Source organism: Grammomys surdaster, unplaced genomic scaffold, assembly GCF_004785775.1.
Source record: "Grammomys surdaster isolate TR1022 unplaced genomic scaffold, NIH_TR_1.0 126013, whole genome shotgun sequence".
Classification (NCBI taxonomy): Eukaryota; Metazoa; Chordata; class Mammalia; order Rodentia; family Muridae; genus Grammomys; species Grammomys surdaster.
Genome location: NW_021620828.1, coordinates 3144826 through 3165811, shown reverse-complemented (window position 1 = coordinate 3165811; position 20986 = coordinate 3144826).

Sequence of the window (20986 nt, the reverse complement as noted above, 5' to 3'; positions counted from 1 at the left end):
GAGACTCAGACATGTCCACAAACACCAGAAGCCCAGAAACAGCTGAGAAAAGCAACAGCAGCAGCAGCAGCAATAACAACAGCATGTGTGTTTGTGTGTACATTTGGATGTATGCATACATGTCTGTCTGTGTGTAAATGGATGTCTCTCTGTGTGTGTAGCTGTGTGTATGTGTGTCTGTGTGTCCATGTGTGTGAGTGTATCAGTGTACATGTGCATCTATATATGTATATTTTCGATGCTGGTAATAAATCCACAGCCTCTGGAATGCTAGGCAAGTGAGCTACCTACACAGCCACAGAACTTGCTAATAAGCATTATTTCATCTTTGTTTGGGAAAAGCCTCACTACGTATCTGAGGCTGGTCCTGAACTTACAATCTTTCTGCTTCAGCCTCCCAAAGGGAAGTATGGATTACAGGCCTGAACCCCCATCCCCTATGAAGCATCATTTAAACAATGAACCAATCCCCTGTTCCAGGTTCTTCTGGCTCAGTTGTCAACCTATAGAGACTGTTTAAATTCAGAGGGGGAGAAACGAAGTGTTTTCAACAAAAGAATTGCTAAATGTGGCTCCATGCCGTTGCCTAGAGAAAGGTGTGGCAGAGATCTCCCCGTACATTCTGCTTGGGGCATTAACTGCTGTGAGCCCCTCACAGACAGACCCTGCCCGGGTGTGGGAATACTATTAGTGAGAGAAGAGCCAGAGCCCTGCTTTCTAGGTGCCAGACTGTAAACAGAACAGACAGGGTCTAGGCTGAGCTCAAACATGGTGGTATCTATTAAAAGCACGCTTTAAATGTGGTCTCTGAGACTCTGAGCTGTAGCCTGTGTGGTTTTATCTTTTTCTTTCCACCACGAGTAACTGGAAACTGCTCTGCAGTGTCTTGCGTCATATCCATGTGAACAAGGCAAGGATCTGAGGGCCTGTTCACACCCACAGCTATCTGATAAGTGATAAAGAATTCTCTCTCTCTCTCTCTCTCTCTCTCTCTCTCTCTCTCTCTCTCTCTTTCTCTCCTGCTCCCTCTCTCTCCCTCCTTCCCCCCCCCCCGGTGTGTGTGTGTGTGTGTGTGTGTGTGTGTGTGTGTGTGTGTTCTAGCCTTCTCATCTTCCTGAACACAGCCTTAAACTCATTTCCTCCTTTGAGAACCATGGCAGCTTGGCCAGTTTCTTGGAACTGTAGGAATCAACACCACATTGGTGGCCTGTACCCTAGGGCTTCTGCCCATGCAGACCACTCAAAAGCACCCCTGAGGTCTCCCATAACTGATCAATTACTCAGTCAACATCGCAGTTTTCTCTAGGGCATCCCTACTGAGTCATCTCCTGTGTTGCCATCTTTCTCCCTCCCTTACTCCCAAACCTCAGTAGCTTTGGCCAGCATCTTTCCTTCCATCTTACTGACTGATAAGCCTGTTAACTCCCTGTGATCTCTCTCTCTCTCTCCTGTTCTGTTCTACTTTAACCTTTCCCTCTGTTTTCTTCTCTTCTAATGATGGAGTTCCTCACCTTATGATGGTAAAAAGTCAAAATCATCATAAGTCAAAAAATATCTTTTCCATGCCACGCCCATTTACACATTAGAGCATTCCTGTGAGCTACACTTGAGCAAAACCGTCTAACCCAGAGGGCATTTTATAAGAAGGTGTTGATTATCTTAGGGAATTTACTGAATAGCTATATCTGGGGGGAATGCCTTCAATGGAGTATGCATTAGGTTACAATTAATACCATTTGCCCTTGTGATCACAGGCCAGGGTGGGAATTTTAGCTCTGGCCTACAGCCCATCAGCATCTTCAGAGAGCTTCATACTGCATGTTGTTGGCTTGAGATGATCAAACCTCAAAATGTAGTTTCTAACATTTGCGTATCACTTTCAGGCCACGAGTGCTGGAAGATTGTAAGTGGAACCACTGGACGTTGGCATCCACCTGAATATTTATAATTCAAACATTTTCTCTGAGTCAGGACATTTAATCTCAGCATCCCTGGAGCCAGGCCACCATACCCTGATAAAACTGTCCAATGTGTTATAGGAAATATCCCAGTATTCTATGTACAGCATACTGGTCACCCACAGTGGGACATTTGAAAATGTTTCCACACCTTCCAAATGTCCCCCTGGGAACCCCTGAGAATAGGTTCTCTTTCTGTGTTGTGGTCTTTGGTCTTTATTAGTTGAGATTTAAAATTTTGTTCTCTCTAAATATTTACTGATTGCTACAGTTTTTCTTTGATCCATCAACTCAACTCGAAATGTTTTAAACTTTAATTGCGATGTTATTTTCTTTAGTGTGGTGTGTGTGTGTGTGTGTGTGTGTGTGTGTGTGTGTTGTGATACATGTGGAAGCAAGCATACAGCCTTGTACCATGGCACACAAAAGACAACTCTGGGATGTTACATCTTTAAAAAAATAACATCATTATTAAATGTTGCTTGTATCGGGTACAAGTGAGTGCTACCTTGTCTCAGCGCTTGGCCCATGCTCCCTGTGAACTTCCACTGCTGTGACTGCATTTGAGAACCCTGTCCTCAGTAGCCTCATTATTGTTCTCTTACTGAGGAAATCCATATTTTTCTCTCATTGTTTTTTTCCCCCTTCCCTGGTTACTATCGAGATCTCTTGAGGGAGTCACTGGCTTTAATTTACCCTTGACAAGATTTTCTATGATGGTACTTAATACCAATTTCATTTTTATTTATATACCTGAGATTCACTTTCTACCTCTGAAGGCTCGTTGCTATCGTAAGTTCTGGAAACTTCTCAGACATTTTCTCTCTGGTTAACCACCCTCCCCTGGCCCTGCCCCATTCTCACAATATTCTCTGTCTGAGATTCCTCTCAGTTATATGCTTACCTCAGGTCTGGCCTCTATACTCCTCTATCTTGTTTTTTATACTGTTTCCTGTCTCTGAATTGTACATTGGGTACTTTTCTCAAGCCTACTGGTCTGTAACTCTGAATTCAGTTCTGTCTACTATCACATGCTACTTTTTAGAAGCTGTGTTTCTTTATTCAAAATTACCTGGGCTTTCCCCCTCCCCTCCCCCATTTCTTCTTATGATATTTCCCTATTTTATATATATATATATATATATATATATATATATATATATAAATATATAATAGAAATATATAAAGGGATAGATATACAGAGATACAGGGGGCTCATCCTTCTGCATAGTACCCCAGTAATTTCTCCACCCACAGTATCTCCCATTGTTTAACTAACATCAGAGCCCCTGGACCACTCAGGAAATGTCACTGCAAACCCCTGGCATACAGGAAGGCGGTCAGATGGGAATAAGGGCTTAGGGAAACTTTTACGCACTGCCAGGCTCAACACAGGCATCTTTGGTGTCTCACTTGGTGGGTAAGAAGAGAGTTTCCTTCTAAACCTTTGCCTAGGTTTTCATAGGAAGGCTTAAACCACAACTCTCTGCCTCACATAGATCCAAGACCTCACATTAAATACCCCTGCGGATTAAACTCCTCAATATGGTACTGTGATATAGTTTGTCTGCTGTGAATGAGGCTGTGATCTCCATCCCAGTACTGCAAACAAGACATGCTTCCAGAAATCCTACTGAAATTTCACAAACATAAAACCCTTAAAGCCTAAAAATTCAACCCTATTAGTTCTCTCCTAAAATTCTATGTTGCCTGATGTCGCTTCATTCTCTGGCTGCTCTCCTTTCGATTCCTTGAGAAATCTTTCTTAAGTGCTTGTGAATTAGGTACTTATGAGGCAACATTTGGATTTAGGATGGATAGATAGATAGATAGATAGATAGATAGATAGATAGATATTGCAGTTTGTTCTGTATTTAATAGGATAAGTTTTGGGTTGTCTGCCTTGACATACTGTAGAAAATGGGACCCTCTGCTCAGACATAAGTATCTGAGTACTCATGCCTGGATGTCTTGTTACCTGGGCTTTCAAAGATAAGGTCTTTAACATGGCCTGTTGCTAAAGGATGGAGCTATGGTGAGGCTCAGTGGTAAAGCACTTGCCTGGCATGCAGGAGGCCTTGTGTTTGATCTTTAGCATCTCAAGAACAAATAAAAGCAGCAAGCCTGAATGATGCCTGTCCACCTGTCCCATTTCTGTCTGTCCACTCTGCACACCCCACATTCTCACCACACAGGTAACTTACACATATAACAGCTTCTGCAGTGTCACAGACTCCGGTTATGCTAATCCCTCTGCCAACTGGGTCCTTATTTTGACAAACGTCTATTCTCCAACCAAAGCAAATGTCAAACATTGGCTTCTCTGTGAAACCCTTTCCAGTATCCCCGCCCGAATACAATGAAGCAAGCCAGTGCTCATGAGTTTCAACAGACTTTATGGAAAGCTCTTGCCACATAGAGTACAGTCTTTGTTTTTTGGACTTTCCCTAGACTTAATCTTTGTACAGACAGAAGCAGGGTTCCATTCATTGCCTCCAATACATTGGAGTGTCTCTCTGGCACATTAAAGTTAATCATAAATGCTATGGTGATTGCCTGGAATTGTGAGGCCACTCAATTCTGGCACAGAGAAATGCAGCTTGTGAGCACATCTTTGCATGTTCTGATCAGTCAAAATATTCGTGGATTTCATAAAGCTTTGGACAGTGGTTCCAGTTTAGTTACAGATCAAAGAAACTAAAGGGTTGCAGTTTTCATTTGACCTTAGTCTTGGTTTATAACAACATTCCATTTCTGTATCTCACTAAGGAGCTTATGATTTAAAACAGACAGCAGTGGTTTGGTGGATGTGTGGCTGATGAGCCGGTGATGGATGGATGAATAGGTGGATGAATAGATGGATGGATGGATGGATGGATGGATGGATGATGGATGGATGGATGAATAGGTGGATGGATGGATGATGTATGGATGGATGGATGATGGATGGATGGATGATGGATGGATGGATGGATGGATGGATGGATGGATAAATGAATGGACAGATAGATGGATAAATAGGTAGACAGTTAGAAACACCAACACACAGGCTGACTATCTCATTGGTAGTCACCCCACAGCATGGTGACCAGCATGGAGCAATTTCTCAGTTGACTTCTGAGTGAGCACAACCCAACAGTTGGAGTAGGGCCTGAATTATATCAGACACATTTTTACTTGATCTGTGATCATATCCAGTGAGTGATAGTGAATGAATGAATGTATGTGGAGACTAAACACATAATAAAATCTCAGTTATATGGTGAGAAAGGCTGGGCATCATAGTACATGTCTTTAATACCTGCACTCAGAAGGCAGAGACAGAAAGATCTCTGTGAGTTCAAGGCCAGTCTGGACTGCCTGGTGAGACAGTGTCTCAAAACTGAAATATAGTCAGAAAAAAATAAATAAAAGGATATGATTTGGAGTGAAGATGAAAAAATCATTATTTTTAAGTACTTCATGTTTTATCTTATTTGTATACTTTCTCCATCCATCCATCTATCTTTTCATCCATCCAATCATTCACTTATCCCATCATCCATCCATCTATCCATCCATCCTTCCATTCATCCATTTATACATACATATACACACATATAAATACATATATTTCTTATTCATTTGATTAAGATAAACTTCCTACCCATCTATTTGAGCCAAGCCTTGTACCTTGTGTTTAAGAAAAGACCTGTGATTCTCCACGTGTATAATAATATCACTGATATGCTGGTATCTCTCAAAACTTTCACTCTGTAGTTCATTCATTCATTCAGCATATACCTCTGAGCACACCTTCTCTGTGAGATACCATTCATTCATTTCATCTCTCCCTATCCATGCCTCCATGGGTTGATATGCGGCTTTAAACCAAAGTGACTTTTTGTGCTTCAAATAAAGATAATTGGAATGCATGATAGAAATACAGATATAACACTACTACAGAGTTCAGTGAATGCGTCATAACTTCTTTGATTTGCCCATTCATTCAATAGACCGTTCTTAACAGAGATGGGACATAGGCAGGGTGTCTGCTTTCAAAACCTCTAAGTGATGATAGTGGTTAGGGTCCAGGCAATAGATATATCAAGAAATGAAATTTTAAAATTATGTAATGATGAGACAAAAACAGAAGCGGGCAGGGATGAGACAGCAGATGCCTTCTCTATGCTGAAAGAGTGATAAAGGAGGGGGGGTTTCACCTCAGACAGGCAGAGAACTCTAAGTAACTGGGGTCTGACCTGAGCAACTGTTCCATACCTAGGTTATTTTCAGCATGAGTGTGTGACCTGGCCTGGGGGCAATGGCACAGGGGTCTTGGAGAGAACAGAGCCAGAAGGATGAGCCTACACCCCCCACTCTGACACCTCTCTGGCTTTTCCCATAATGTCAGTAGAATGTAGTTTCCTACCCTGTGGTCCAATCTGGCCTGCCTGAGCTGGCTTCTGGACGAGCAAATGTCTGCCTCCAAGCCACTCAAAGGTATCGCCTGCTCTGCCTCCACTGGCCAGAAATTTTGACTCACGAGTGACCTGGTTTTGAACTAGTGACCTGGAGGTGAATGGCTCCATATCTCATTACTAATTCCCCATAGCCAACTGCTTCTTTCCCCATCAGAAGTGGGGAGATCTGCTAAGGGCAAGAACAGAAGTCCAGCCAGGGCCTCTAAACCCATCAGTAGGGCACCTGCCCCAACTTTAGCCTCACCATCTGGCCTCTTGCCATCCCCTCAACCTTTAGTCCAGCTTAGCCAAACAGGTTTTGGAAGAGGCCAAGGTCACTCAGGGGGATTGACCTCCACAGATGGATTCAGACAAAGATTTCACCCATGATTCATCTTAGACCTGAATATTCAGGATTCACATGTGCACTCCTCTCCAGAGAACTTAAGCCAGACAAGATCTAGACTTCAGGCAGGTAGGATCTAACTAAATCTAGAAACTGTAACACACATACACACACACACACACACACACACACGCACGCACGCACACACGCGCGCGCGCGGAGAGAGAGAGAGAGAGAGAGAGAGAGAGAGAGAGAGAGAGAGAGAGAGAGAGAGAGAAGCCTGACTCTCCCTTTTCTCTACTTCGTCCCCTTCTAAACCCCGGTTTTCTTGATGTCTAGTCTTGTGTCCTGGTATTCTTCTCCCTTAACAGACCATTGCCACACCTCTGAGATTTCTGTTCAGCTGGTACAATGTCTGTCCAAGAATCAGGGCAAATACTGGGAGGAAAAGGATATTTAGCCACACTCCATGAGCTGTCTTCTCTTTCCCTTTCCTATCCAGGAACGGTCAAAATTTGCCTATCCAACAGTGTAGCATGCCAAGGTCCAGAACCATCAGTAAAGCCCAAATCCTAGACAAAACCTTGCCTTTCTGAGTCACAAACCCCAAGAAAAAACAGACTGAAACCGTTGGAGTGTATGTGGGAATGGTTAGAACACCAATACACTGAATTTGGATTTTGAATTTGGGGATTTGTTCTCTGGGGATTGAAGTAGGGCCTTGTACACAGTGGTGGGCAAGCACTCCACAGCCACAGATGCTAATGTCTTACTCTATGGAGACCAATTACTCTGTACCAGGTAGTAACCTCAAGTTGACATGGAAGACATTTCTTTTCCAAAGAAATGGTCTTACAGTACAGCCTGTGAGCATGGCTTGTCTTTCCTTAGCAGTTTCACCTCGTGTGTATTCCTATATATGAGTACCTCACTTTTGCACATAAATAGTCCCTTCCTTGGGCCACTTCCTCCTCCACCCTTTGAATTTCTGCAAGATGGGGACCCTCCATCATGCATTACTCCTGCTCATCAATGACCAGGGATGTGATCGAAAGTCATCTGTGTGTGGAGGTCCTGAAGAGTTAACCTTCGTTTCATGTCTCTTTGGGTTTGTTGCAAAATTCATAGCTGTGAGTTCTAATAAGACAAGACACACAGGGGCACAGAAATCTGGCACAAAACATTAAAAGATCACACTTTACTGCCCGTCATGATGGTATTCAACTGTAATCCTGACTACTGACTGAGACAGGAGAGTCAAAAGTTCTAGACCTGCCTGGACTACTCAGCAAGTTCAAGACCAACCTGGGCAACTTAGTGAGATCGTATCTCAAAATAAAAATAAGGAATGAGTACTAGGCGCAGTAGCTCACATCTTTAAATCCCACATTTAGGAGGCTGAGGCAGGAGAATTGCCATGAGTTTGAAGTCAGCCTAGATTATAGAATAAAACCCTCCCTCAAAAAAAAAGACATCAGAATAAAAATGGAAAAAATGGAAGATATATTACTGTAGCAGAACGTACAGGATGTACAAAGCTTTGGATCTAACATCCAGTACCATTCTTTTCAATTTCCACCAAAAAGGTCCTTTAAGGAGTGATATTCTGGTGGTGGTAGTGATGAGGGCTGTACCCTATTATGTCTAAGAGCTCAAGTTTGAGGCTGGCTCAAACGGTTTATCCATCACAGCACCCTTTGCCCTCCTGAGCTAGTGACTTCACCTTCTGAATCCTCAAAGTCCCCATCTTTAAAATGAGGACTAACCACAGTATCTACTCTTAAGGGATTTTGTTTGTTTTAAGGTGAACGGCTTGGCATGGCATCTGGCATGTCACAAATACCCATGAAGCACTGTGATCGAAATTAGGACCCGGGCCCCTAGCACAGTCTTCAGTGGGATGCAGGCTTTCAGTCTGTGTATATCCTCCACTGGTAGCCAGGATGCTTCAGGGACATGGAAACAGCATCAGTGGGCAGTCACCATGCCAAGGCACCCTTACTTAGGAGTGGGTGTGGGTAACCTGGTTAGAGGGAGGAAAGCCCATGGGGAGTGAGACGGGACAAGTGGGAAGAAGAGAGGCTCTGTTAGGAGTCAAACCTTCAACAGCTGCCACTTGGTGTGAACTTGAGGAGTGGAGACTTTGGGACAATTTGGACGTCATTTTGACCACTAGAGGTCAGTGGAATGTTTTCTAAACCCAGCGAGTCCTTGAGGACCAACTGTAGGAAGAAAAGTCCTCTGCATCTGCCCCAACTACATCCCCTGGAGGATCCAAGTTTGTTTTGCTTTGTTCAGGAGCCCAAGTTATCCACAGTCCTTCTCTGGACCCTTCTCTTAGAAGGTAGCATTTTCAAGACAATGTTCTAGGCTAGTGATGGGGAGATACCACTTTTCTCCAAAGCTGACTGGCTCAGATGTTCAAGACTATCCAAAAAAAATTTTTTTTGTAATAAATACTGTCTAACATCCTTAAGGTTCTACTGACTTGCAGCCTCCCATCCCCCAGTGTCTCATGATTTAAGCCTCTATACCCACCTCTGCTCCTTCTCCTCATCAGGCACAGATCTATGAACTTTCCCCAGTTTTCCAGGGTCCACACTGAGCGCTATAGAAGAATCTTATACCTCTACAGGTATTTCACCTCGTTTCCTAGACACGGCTTCGTCTTCGTGGCTCATCTTCCATCACATAAGCACCTTTAGATCTCGTATTATGGGTCTTTCTGTTTTCATGGTCCACGTGTGATGTTGATAGTGACATATTTGCTGAGTGAGAAGAAGAGGGATTGAGTGAGTGCATGTGGCCATTATTTCAAACCCCATTATACAGTTCCCATCACAGACAGCTGAGCTTGCTGGCCCAAGCTGGCAAACGGAAACTTCTAAGCACGGTAAAAGAGTTCTCTTTACATTTCCCAAGGCAAGCCAGTCCAGCCTCTGCCTTGGGAAAGATGTGCCCAGTATCCCGGGACACCAAGACTTGCCCAAGGCTGATTATACTGTCCTCTTTGCAGGCACACAATGTGGTTGCATTTTTCTAACTTGCTTTGCTGTGGATTTCTCTAAAGACTTGGGGAAATATAAAAGGACTCACTTTATCTTAGTGTTGTAGAGTATATGGACCTATGACATTTGAACCAAGCCTGAGTGTTACTAGCCCTTTATTGGACCAAACAAGGTAGACAAATCAAGAAAGGCTTTGATCCCCAATATTAGTGCATCGGGTGCCAGGCTAGGTTCCTCACAGGAGAGCTGTGCAGTTTGGATAATGAGGCCAACAGTGACAATAACAGGTAGCTCCCCCAAGAGAATGCATGGCTTTCAGAACAGAGATCAGGAGAAGGTAGGTGGAGATTCAGTGCTAGCAGCTTTGCAGGCACTGAGCACTGAGGCAGGACAGTGTCAAAAGATGCTTCAAAGCCAGGTATCTCAACAACTGTTCAGGTCAGCTCCTTGGAGAAGTCCTAGCTTCCCTTCATTTCTCTCTGAAAATTTAGCAACATTTCTACAGAATATTTGCCACGAGGCTTCAGCTAGCCAGCCCTGTCTGAGCCAGGAATGAATAAATGGTATCTTTTCCTATCTTCTCAAAAAAGGGAAAACTAGTATATCATTGAAGGAGTAATTCTTCTGCCTAAATCTTAAGGACGGCTTAAAGTAAACCTTCATGAAGTAGATTGTATGTGCCCTACCTTGCTGGCAAAGACCCTGAAGTTCGGAAAGTTTCTGTAGCTTGTCCGAAATCATTCTGTTATCACTAATGAAACCTGAACCCAGAGGGTGTGACTGCTGAGAGCGTGTGTACCTGGTCTTCCATAATGCATGTTCGAGGGGTATAAACACAGGACAAGAGTCACATGAAGAGAGAGACAGGTGATTCCTTTGTGTATAGACTTGGAGAAACATTCTACGTTAAAACAAGTATCCCGTGTCACATAACAACCATTTTTATTAAAACTTACATACAGAGCCAGCAAGCTGTCTCAGTGGGTAAGGTCACTTTGCTGCAAAGCCCAATGACCTGAGTTTGATCCCCAAAACCAGCATAGTGGAAGGAGAGAACTCACTCCTCTCCTGCAGATGCCTTTTGACTTTCACATCAGGTACACGCCAAGGCTGGGATGTAGCTTGATGAGGAAACACTTGCCTGGCATGCACAAGCCCTGAGTTACACCCCCAGCACCCCCAAATAAAATGAGATACTCAATATTCCTTTCCCTTGCTGAAATAAGGACTGGAGAAGGACTAGAACACAGATGCGTGGGTGGGACACTGGTTACTCTCTTCCTTCACTGGTACATGCCTGTATTTCCTGGGCACACAGCCCTGTGTAGGGGCTCTCAGGGCCCTGCTTTGGGATCTGTCTCCCAGTGATGTGGATTGACAGTGTGGAAGGCAAGCTCCAGGCCTCCCAGTACCTGCCTAATCTCCACTGCGGATGTAGCCTTTGCCCTAGCATTCAGCACTGACAAGGAAAGAATGTGCTTTGCCTTTCTTCCCAGGCTCTACCTGGGTGTGGTGGCCTCTACTGTCACTAGAAGGCTTCTGTAAATAAAGCCTGCTTAATCTCCTTAGCCTGGGGGCTGTGTCAGGGGACAGGAAGGTGGCTCGTGCCTTAGATTCTCCAAATTGTTGGAGGCGTTGGGTGAGCCCCATCACATCCCTTTGGCAGAAAGGCCTGCGTTGGCTTGTCCATACATCTGGGCATGCTCAGTGAGGCTACTTCACCACACCGAGGGGCTTGAGCAACTAACCTGAATGCCAGGCAACTGGGTAGCTTCCAGGCTGTGACATCTCATTTCCTTTCTCCTGGCAGTTCCCCAGGACTCCCAAATGAAGTCCCATGGGGCTCCACACAATATGGCTTATAGCCAGAGCTGTATATGGGGGAGTGGAGTTGTCTAAGCTTACACAACTAACGGATAACTCTAAGAAAAACAACACAAAAGAGCAGACTTGCTTGGGCTATTGAAGTAGTCCAAGGAAACAAGGAACCTGGAGTGTTATACTTAGCAGGACTGTGAAAAACAAACCAAACAAAAACACCAGCAAATCATCACCTTGCTTCCATTTATTTCCCAGCCTTTGTCACTCAAGTCCTTTTGGTTCTCCTCCTTTCTAGATGTTTCTATCACTTAGATTGTATCCTACTTTGCTTTTTAATTGCTGTGATAAACACCATGACTAAAAGCAACTTGGGGAAGAAAGGGTTCATTTCAGCTGACACTTTACTGTCAAGCTGAAGGGAAGTCAAGGCAGAAACTCAAGCAGGACCCCAAAGGCAGAAACTGATGCAGAAGCCACGCAGGGGTGCTGCTTACTGGCTTGCTCCCTATGGCTTGGTCAGCTTGTTTTCTTATACATCCCAAGATGTTCCCATGGATGGCAACATCCACCATCCTTGGTTTTATGTGGTGCCAAGGATAGATTCCAGGGTTTGTGTGTGCTGGACAATGCTATAGACTATTTTCAAAGGTTAGGGAAAAGACAGCACCAGACAATACCAAAAAAAGGTGAATGTATCCATCTCCAAAGAGAAAGAGAGTGATTAAATAGAAAATGGTAGATTGGAGGTGAATTTATTGTAGCCCAGGCTGGCTTTAAACTCATTCTGTGGTGGAGGTTAGCCTTGAACTTCTGATCCTGTTGCTTTTATTTCCCAAGTACTAGGATTACTGGATGGAAACTATCCCCAGTTGAAACCAGTTGAAACCATTCTATACACTAATGAGTTTTATTGGTGTTGCTTATAGTACTGTGAATGGGGGGTTACTTACTGGAGAAGAAGTGACTCAGAGATAGCTGCAACATGAAAGCCTATCCCAGCATGAGTGACAGCTCACAAAACCTTAGACTTCCATGCAACTTGACTTGTCTAAGTCTCTTTCAGGCAGCTCACCTGGTTACCCTGAGTGTCCTCTCAGCAGTCCTTATTATTGTATAACCTTGGGAATGGAGAAGGCTTCTACATTTGGTCAGTATCAGGGACTTCCTTGGATTTCTAAGTTGTCTACTTCCTTAGTCTTAAGGAGCTTCCCTCCAGGAAGGAACATTTCACCTCCTTTTAGGATTTCCTAAATTTTAACCAGCTTCTCAGAGGAAATTTCCCATCAGCAAAACTGAGGGGCATTTTTCTGCCATTTTTTGGGTCCTCCCAAAGCCATGTGATGAGGCTCCAGACGCCAAACTGATAGGATTTGGAGATCGTCCTTATGAGGTAACTAGGATTAGATGAGGTCATGAGGATGGAGCTCTCATATCAGGATTTATTTTCTTGTAATAACATATAGAAAGCAGAATATGTCGGTGTAATTCTGTAATTCCAGACTCAGGAGGCTGAAGCAGGAGGGTACTTGTACTGGAGGGCAGCCTGATAAGAACTCACAATAAACCCCTCCCAACGTAATTTGGCTAATAAACCACCTAAGGAAACAGCTCTCATCAGAACCAAATCCTGATGCTATCTTGACCTTGAACTCCCAATCTTCAGATCTGTGAGAAAGAAGCCTCTGTTGCATAATCTTTCCAACTGATTGGTATTAGGGTTTTGATGGGGGTTATAGTTTTGATGGGTGTTATTTTATTGACCCCCTAAAGGCCCTGTGCTAAAGGCTTGATCCATAGAGCAATAGACCTTTGAGAGGTAGGACCTACTGGAGGTCTGTAAATCACTGGAAAGATGACTCCCCAAAGGGTATTGTGGCAGCCAAGTCCTCCCTCTTTCTTCCCCTTACCCCTGCCCAGCTCACACTGAAACACATTTTGCTCCACCACCATATCCCGGTCACAGTGTGCTCACCAAAGGGCCAAACAATGGGGCAAACCAATCAGAGCTGGAACCTTGAACATATGGGAGTCAAAATAAAGGGGTTTTTTTTCTATATAACGTGATTGTCTCAGGGTTTTTGGTATGTCAGAAAGGTACTACACAAGGGATCTTTTGTTATAGCCACTTGAGTTGACTGATACATCGTCCGTACACCTATGTCAGCTGTCCATTTCCATAATATAGAGCATATTAGTCATTCAACTCAATCAATCCAGTTATTCCATCATCCATTCAGAAAAACGTGAGCTCTACATGGGTCAAGCACTAGGGTATCCACCATGAAAGCATGCTTTTAAGGAAAACAAATACTCTGCCTTCTCAGAGCTGGAGTACTATTCAAAAAATAAGACAATCAATAAGACTGATCACGAGTAGTTAATTATTAAAAAATAGAGGTGGGACTATAGCTCAGTTGGGAGAGCATACACAGAGCACTGCATTTGATTCTCAGCATGGCACAAACCAGCCCTGGTGGAGTGGACCAAAAATCCTAGCACAAAAATAGAGGCAGGAGAATCAGAAGATCAAGACCATCCCCTGACAGTCTGGGCTACCTGAAACCCTGCCTTCAAACACATATACATATACATACATATACATATACATACACATACACATACACATACGTATACATATATATATTCCAGATATATGTGTATTACATATATACATATATATATATACAATAGGTACATGGATTTAAGTTTTTATTATGCACCCTACTCTTTAAAATATTAGAAATGTTGTATACATTTTTAAAGTAAATAGTATTGCAGAAGAAATACAAAAATTTGGGGAAGGGGAAGAAATTTAAAAATCTGAACTTTAGGCAAGATGCCTCATTTGCTAAGCATGCTTGCGTGGCACCCGAGAGCATGAGTTTGAGTTCCAGAACCCAGGCTTGAAAAGAAGTCTCCAGGTCTGGTATTGCACATCTGTAACCCCAGCACTATTACGGGAGCTGCCATGTAAAGACAAAAGACTCTCATGGAAGTTCATGGACCAGCTTGCTTGGGATAGCCACTCAGCAGAAACTACAGGAAAGCCCCTGGCTCATAAAGTAGGAGGGAACTGGCTTCCAGAAGCCGTCCTCTGACCTCTACACACACGGCCTAGCCCAAGCACATGCCCATAAACATATGCATGCAGTGATAGCAATAACTTTTTAAAGAATTTGAACTTTATTGAGTTTGCTGAGGGGTAGATAGGTAGTACCATAAAACAGAACAGAAAGAATCACTGTGAGGCAGGGATGATTGTCACATCAAATGAGAAAATTTCAAAAACATGAGCCACCAGTATCTAGCTAAGGACACCCGAACAGATTTCCAGGCAGAGGGAAGAAAGGACACAGGGATTGCAGTGGAAGGAGCAGACCTCACAATGACCCAGGGTGAGAGGAGCAAAGAAGATAGCTCCCTGGTGGGGGAAGGAGGGCTGGGGGGTGTTTCTCTGGGCAAGGAGTCAGTATCCAGGAGACATTTCCCACTGCCCAGGGACCATCAAAGGCAGTTGTTAGCTCCTGTTCATGTCTGACCTCACATAGTGTGACAATCTATGGAGCAAATCTTCAACTCATAGAGGGTGACAGAAGCAGAGGAGTGCCCAGCACCTGGCACAGCCAGGTGTTTCTTATCCTCTGAGGTTCCCGGATGCTTTGGTGGTCCCACTGCTCTGCCTACCGGTCACTTCCTTTGAGACGACAGGTAGCAGAGAGCTAGCTGTCCGTTGGCAGTCTTGCCAATTACATATAAGCCACAGTCTCCAGTTTGTCAGTAAGGAAAACCATAGTTAAGTTCCTTCTTCTGCTTTTTCCTATGATGGGTCAGAATTAGGGTGGGAAAGAGGGATGTCCTTTACTGGACCATCTCAGACACCACAATGACACTCCCTCTCTTTTCCCTAATAAACTCTGACGTCCCAGCATTGGCTTGATCACATACTTATGGTGCCAATGCTCCCCCTTGTAGTTCATCCTTGGCTTTCGGACCCTTGTGGAATGACCTGATCCTTACTCTTTCACTCGCTTGTTTAATGAGTGAGTCAGAGAAAGTTCATTTTTGCACTGGGCTTACCATCCTGTGAGCATCAACAATAAGGCAGAGGCACAGAGAACAACCAAGTTCAGATACACACAGTGTAAGGTGCTGTGTGCAGAGAATCTGTGGACACCTTCAGACTGAGCGGTTAGGGGAGATCCTGTAAAGGGAAATCTGAATGGTGAGTCACCAGGGAAACATCTGGAAAAAGAACATTCTAGACTAGTGGTTCCCAACCTGTGGGTTTAGACCACTTTGCAGGGGGGTGGGGGTTGAATGATGCTTTCACAGGGGTTACCTAAGGGCATTTCAGATGTTTAGCATTATGATTTGTAGTAGTAGCAAATTACAGTTATAAAATAGTAATGAAAAATGACCTTGTGGGTGGAGATGTGTGTCACCACAACATGAGGAACTGTGTTAAAGGAAGTGTCATTCTTTATAGGAAGGTCGAGAGCCACTGTCCTAGACAGAGGAAACAGCTTTTGCAATCCCCAAGGGTACGGCTAATGAGTTCATCAATCAGAAATGAAGGGATCACAGACAATCCACAGTGAAAGAGAACCTAACACAGGTGACGTGATTGATGAGAGAGGTAAAGACGGGGGCCAGAGCCAGTTCGATCCTGTGGGCAGGGGTGGGGAGTTTGGAGCCTTGATCAGACAGTACAGGGATGCTGCCCACTAGTCTAGCTTCTTGACTACAAGTTACTGCAAGTACAGGGGAGCTGCTGGTTTTCCTCTTGACTAGAAGTTACTGCAAGCATAATATTTTTTTGTTTGTTTGCTTGCTTTGTTTTTGGAGGCAGGGTTTCTCCATGCAATCCTGGCTGTCCTGAAGCTCACACTACAGACCAAGCTAGCCTCAGAACTCAGAGATCCACCTGCCTTGGCCTCCTGAGTACTGGGATTAAAGGCATGCACCACAGCCAACCATGATCTTTTTAACGCCAGACTATGTGCACTGCATCTTCCTAATGCCAGGCCTTCCTCATGACAGTTACTTTTCTAACAACACATTGGCCCTTTTCCCAAGTTTATTGATATCCTGTTTTGACTTTTAAGAAATAGAAGAGGGGCTGGAGAGATGGCTCAGCTACTAAGGGCACTGACTGCGCTTGCAAAAGACCCATGTTTGGTTTTCTATATCAACATGGTGACTCTCAGTCATCTGTAACTCCAGCTCCAGGAGCAATAATGCTCTTATCCTGCCTCGGCTGGTACTGCATGCATGCATAGGTACACTCAGATACTTACATACACACATAAAATAAATACTTCTAAAAGAAAAACATGACAAAGGGAAACTTAAAGAAAACCATGCAATGCCACAAGGGAAAATCCAGCCATAACCAGCTGAGTATTTCATGACTCTTCAGGAACATGGAAGGTAGAGAAACCCATAGTATCCAAACCGGCTTACAAAACTGACAGTTCAGCATTCTCACTGCTGACTGGTACCAGATGTCTGAGCAGAATGCTTGAAGCATGGGCATGCTCTTCTGAGAGATACCCCATCCAAAGGAAAACTTCCTTTGTCTTCCTCTTTCCTACAAAGAATGACACTCCCAGCTGGTGGCTTATCGGTTGTGACCAGTACCATCACAGCAGATGCCTAGGGAAAGGCACCTAACAGGTCTCAAATCCACTACCCAGATGGAGATCATCTCTGCTCTAGGCTAGGAGATCTTCAGTCTTGCCTGCAGCCATGGAAGGGAAAGTTTGGGTTTCGCTTCTAGTTTTGTTTCTCAAGCTAGGAGGAAGCTTCCAAGGTCAAGGCTGGTCATAAGACAGTTGGAATTTATTCTGATCCTGAAGGTCCAGGCACCACGGGCTCTCTAACTCATGGTCTGTTGAGACCTCCCCAGTATGATGTGATATGCCTGTCTCTAAGCAGAGGACTTTCTAGACTCGCAAACTTCACCAGTCAGCTGGAGGAAGGAGCCTTTAGTATTAGTTGGAGGACTTCCTCCTTTGATCTGTGTGCCATGCTATCAGTGGCAGAAATCAGAGTGCCTGTTGTGCTTTGCTGAACAGCCAAGTGAAGAACCACTAAATCCCCTGGGAGCTCCCCTCACTTAAAATGCCAGAGGCTAGTTTGGCAGGGATCCCGGCAGAGGAAGCTGTTGGCCTCTTCTGTCCTTTGAGATCCCTATCTTCTTCAACTTGCCATCCGAAACCTGCCCTGCAGAGAGCAAGAGCCTCGGAATTCATGGGGAGACTGGGATAAGCCAGGGTGCCCATGACCTCTACCGGAACAGCCATTACAAAGGATAAGAGGGTTATCCAGGAGAGGTACAGTGGCCAAGGGTTCAAGGTTCCTGTCTGAACATGAACCGACATGAGCACTGTGAAATGCCACTTCCCCCATCCCCGGTTAAGGGAATGTGATTCCTTTCCACGAGCAAAATTCTACTAACTGTCTGTCAGGAGCCAAGCTGCCTCTGATATGGTCCAGCTCTCAGGGAGCTCCCAGGAAAGTGGGAACTCAGAGCAAAGCAGGCAAATTGTGGGACCTCTGACCAAATGAAACCTGCAATCTATTTTGTATACCCCATAAGCTAAGAAGAAAAAGAAAAAAAGATTGATCCTTTTCTTTATTTTCTTTGAAATCAGGGCAGGAGCTCCATGTTGTAGCCCTGACAATCAGATGAAATTCTAATTTAAATGTCCATAAATGAAGTTTGAGTGAAATGCAATCATGCCTAAGTGTTCACCTATGGTCCCTGGCTGCTTCCGCCCTGCAGTGGCTAAATAAAGTAGCTGCAACAAAGATGAATGACTGGGGGAAGCTTAGACGATTTGCTTTCGGGCCCGCCAGAAAAACAGAAGGATGTCTCCAACAGCTTTTGCACGAAAGGTCAGAATAAAAGGTCACTTGCAAGTTCTACGTGCCGTCCAAATGTCGTGGCTTGACCGTGGTTTGTCTCCATCAGAACACATACTGAGTGTGGTCGCCAGTAGATGGAGTTTAATTAAGAAGGATTACTGTCATCCTCAGGAGACTCGATTAGTTCTCACGGCTGCGGGTTGTCAGAAAATGCCTACCCGCCTCCTCTGCTCCTCTCTTCCTTCTGTCATGGGGCTCTCATCAGAACCCAAAAGATGCTGTCATTGTACTCTGAGACCTCAGAGTTGTGAGCTAAGATCAGTGCTTTTCTTTGTAGACTCTGCAGTCTCCAGCATTCCAGAATAGTGACCAAAAACAAAGTGCAGACCCTTATTCATATCAAATAACTTAATTACTTGGTTTAACGATAACATCATGGCTATGTGGTGTTTCTAATATTTCTAGAGTGCAAGTGAGCACACACACACACACACACACACACACACACCTCAACCTGTCCCCATCAGGGAGTTTCTAAAATGAGATCAGATTACACACAGAGAGGAACTGTGGATAACAGATGTATATAATGGGTATAACTCTGGTTTCAAATCTGAGCCCCACTCATAATGAAATTGTGACATAACATCTTACTTAGTCTTGTAATGGGTTTTTGTGACGTGTCTCCCCCCAGAGACTCTTTGCTTCGTGTTATGATTTTCTTTAATACATTGCTGAAAACAAACAAGTTAGCATTTTCATTAGAAGACCACAGTCATGTCATAGCTACAGTTATGAGAAATGTCACACCGTCTTGCTTTCTTTAAAACTCATCACATTCACACACTGCCATGTTAAGTTTATTTTCTGCACCATAAAGGGTTAGCCAAGAGGGCATGCCATCTACTCTTTTTTTTCTTTTATTGAATACTTGTGTGCCATCTACTCTTTTAAAAATGTCTCTTTGGAGTCCGGTGTGGTGGCACATGACGGGTGGAGGCAGGTGGATCTTTCGAAGCCAGTCTGGTCTCCATAATGAGTTCCAGAACAGCCAGAGCTACATAGTGAAACCTTACTGGAAACAAAACAAGTCTCCGTGATAACAAGTTCAGTAGAAATGTTTCAAGGAGTGAAAGGGGAAAACTAAAAAACAACTATCAATGCCAACAAACAACTGAGCTAGAGAGGAAAGCTACAGAGGCTGCTTAGAAACGAATGCACAGACACACAGACACACAGACACACAGACACACACACACACACACACACACACAGAGAGAGAGAGAGAGAGAGAGAGAGAGAGAGAGAGAGAGAGAGAGAGATGTTATTCAGCACTATCTGATAACTTTGAAGTTATGCCTCAAGATAGTGTTTCCCATGTGTGTTACTTTGAGCTTTGATGTAATTTTGCACAAGTAGAAACGAGACAGCAATTTTGGTGGATGTTGCAAAACTAATAAAGCATTACATCTCTATAGAAAACTCATGGGAGAGAAGCCCTTTCAACCAGCATGGCCCCCTTTTTAAAGTTATCCTCACCTGTAGGACACACTTGAGTCTCTAGACCTGATAGGTAGGCATCAGTGTCATGGAAGGCAACAACAACCCTAGACACACAAAAGCCATCCGGAGGAATTCATCCTTTTCTACAAGACATAACCAGGAACCCACAACCCTCTGAGCAACAATCAACATCATAGAATGGCGAGCGGAACAGAGTCCTGGCTAAAGAGTCATGGGAGATGGTCTCCTCCCTGTCTGTGTGACCTTCAATGAGCCACTGACCCACTGACCTACTGACCTCATTTTCTCATCGGAAAAAGGAGCAGAAACAGACTAGTAGAACTGCAGGCTTGTTGAACTTTAGGCTTCCCCTAAATCGTCTGGTACTGTGACCTTTAAGGTGCAAGCTAGCAGCATGACTTGTCTCTGCTGCTAAACATAAACCACTTGTGTGTCTGTTACCAGAAGCATGTAGCAGGGAGCCGGTAAAATGACTAAGGCACAAATCTGAAACTGGTTTGGGTGGTTTTTGTTTCTCTCCTGTGAAAGAAACTCAGATGAAATGAGGAGTTGGATTCATTCTCACCTTTCCACTCTATCTTAACTTCTGTCATGGTCAAGTGGAATAGGCCATGCCGTGGCCCAGCCTTCAGGGAGTTCATGACAGAGTAGAGAATTGCCGTTTCTACAGCAGTTTTCTGCATGTATGGCAAGTGGCCAAGTAGGAGCCAAGGAGAACCTGGGAAATTCTCTTGAGTTATACAACCTGGGGTATTTATGTTTATTGTGGGTTTTGTTGTTTTTGTTGTTTCTTTGTGCTGGGGGTAGAACCCAGAGCTTTGGGAATGCTAGCAAATGCTATTCCACTGAGCTGCAGCTGACTCCATCACCATCACCACCACCACCACCACCATCATCATCATCACCATCATGCCATCATCATCATCATCACCATCATCCCATCATCATCATCAAGTTAGTTTTTCTGTGTCATGGTCTCATTCAGTCCAAGCTTCCCTTGAACTCACTCAACAGCTG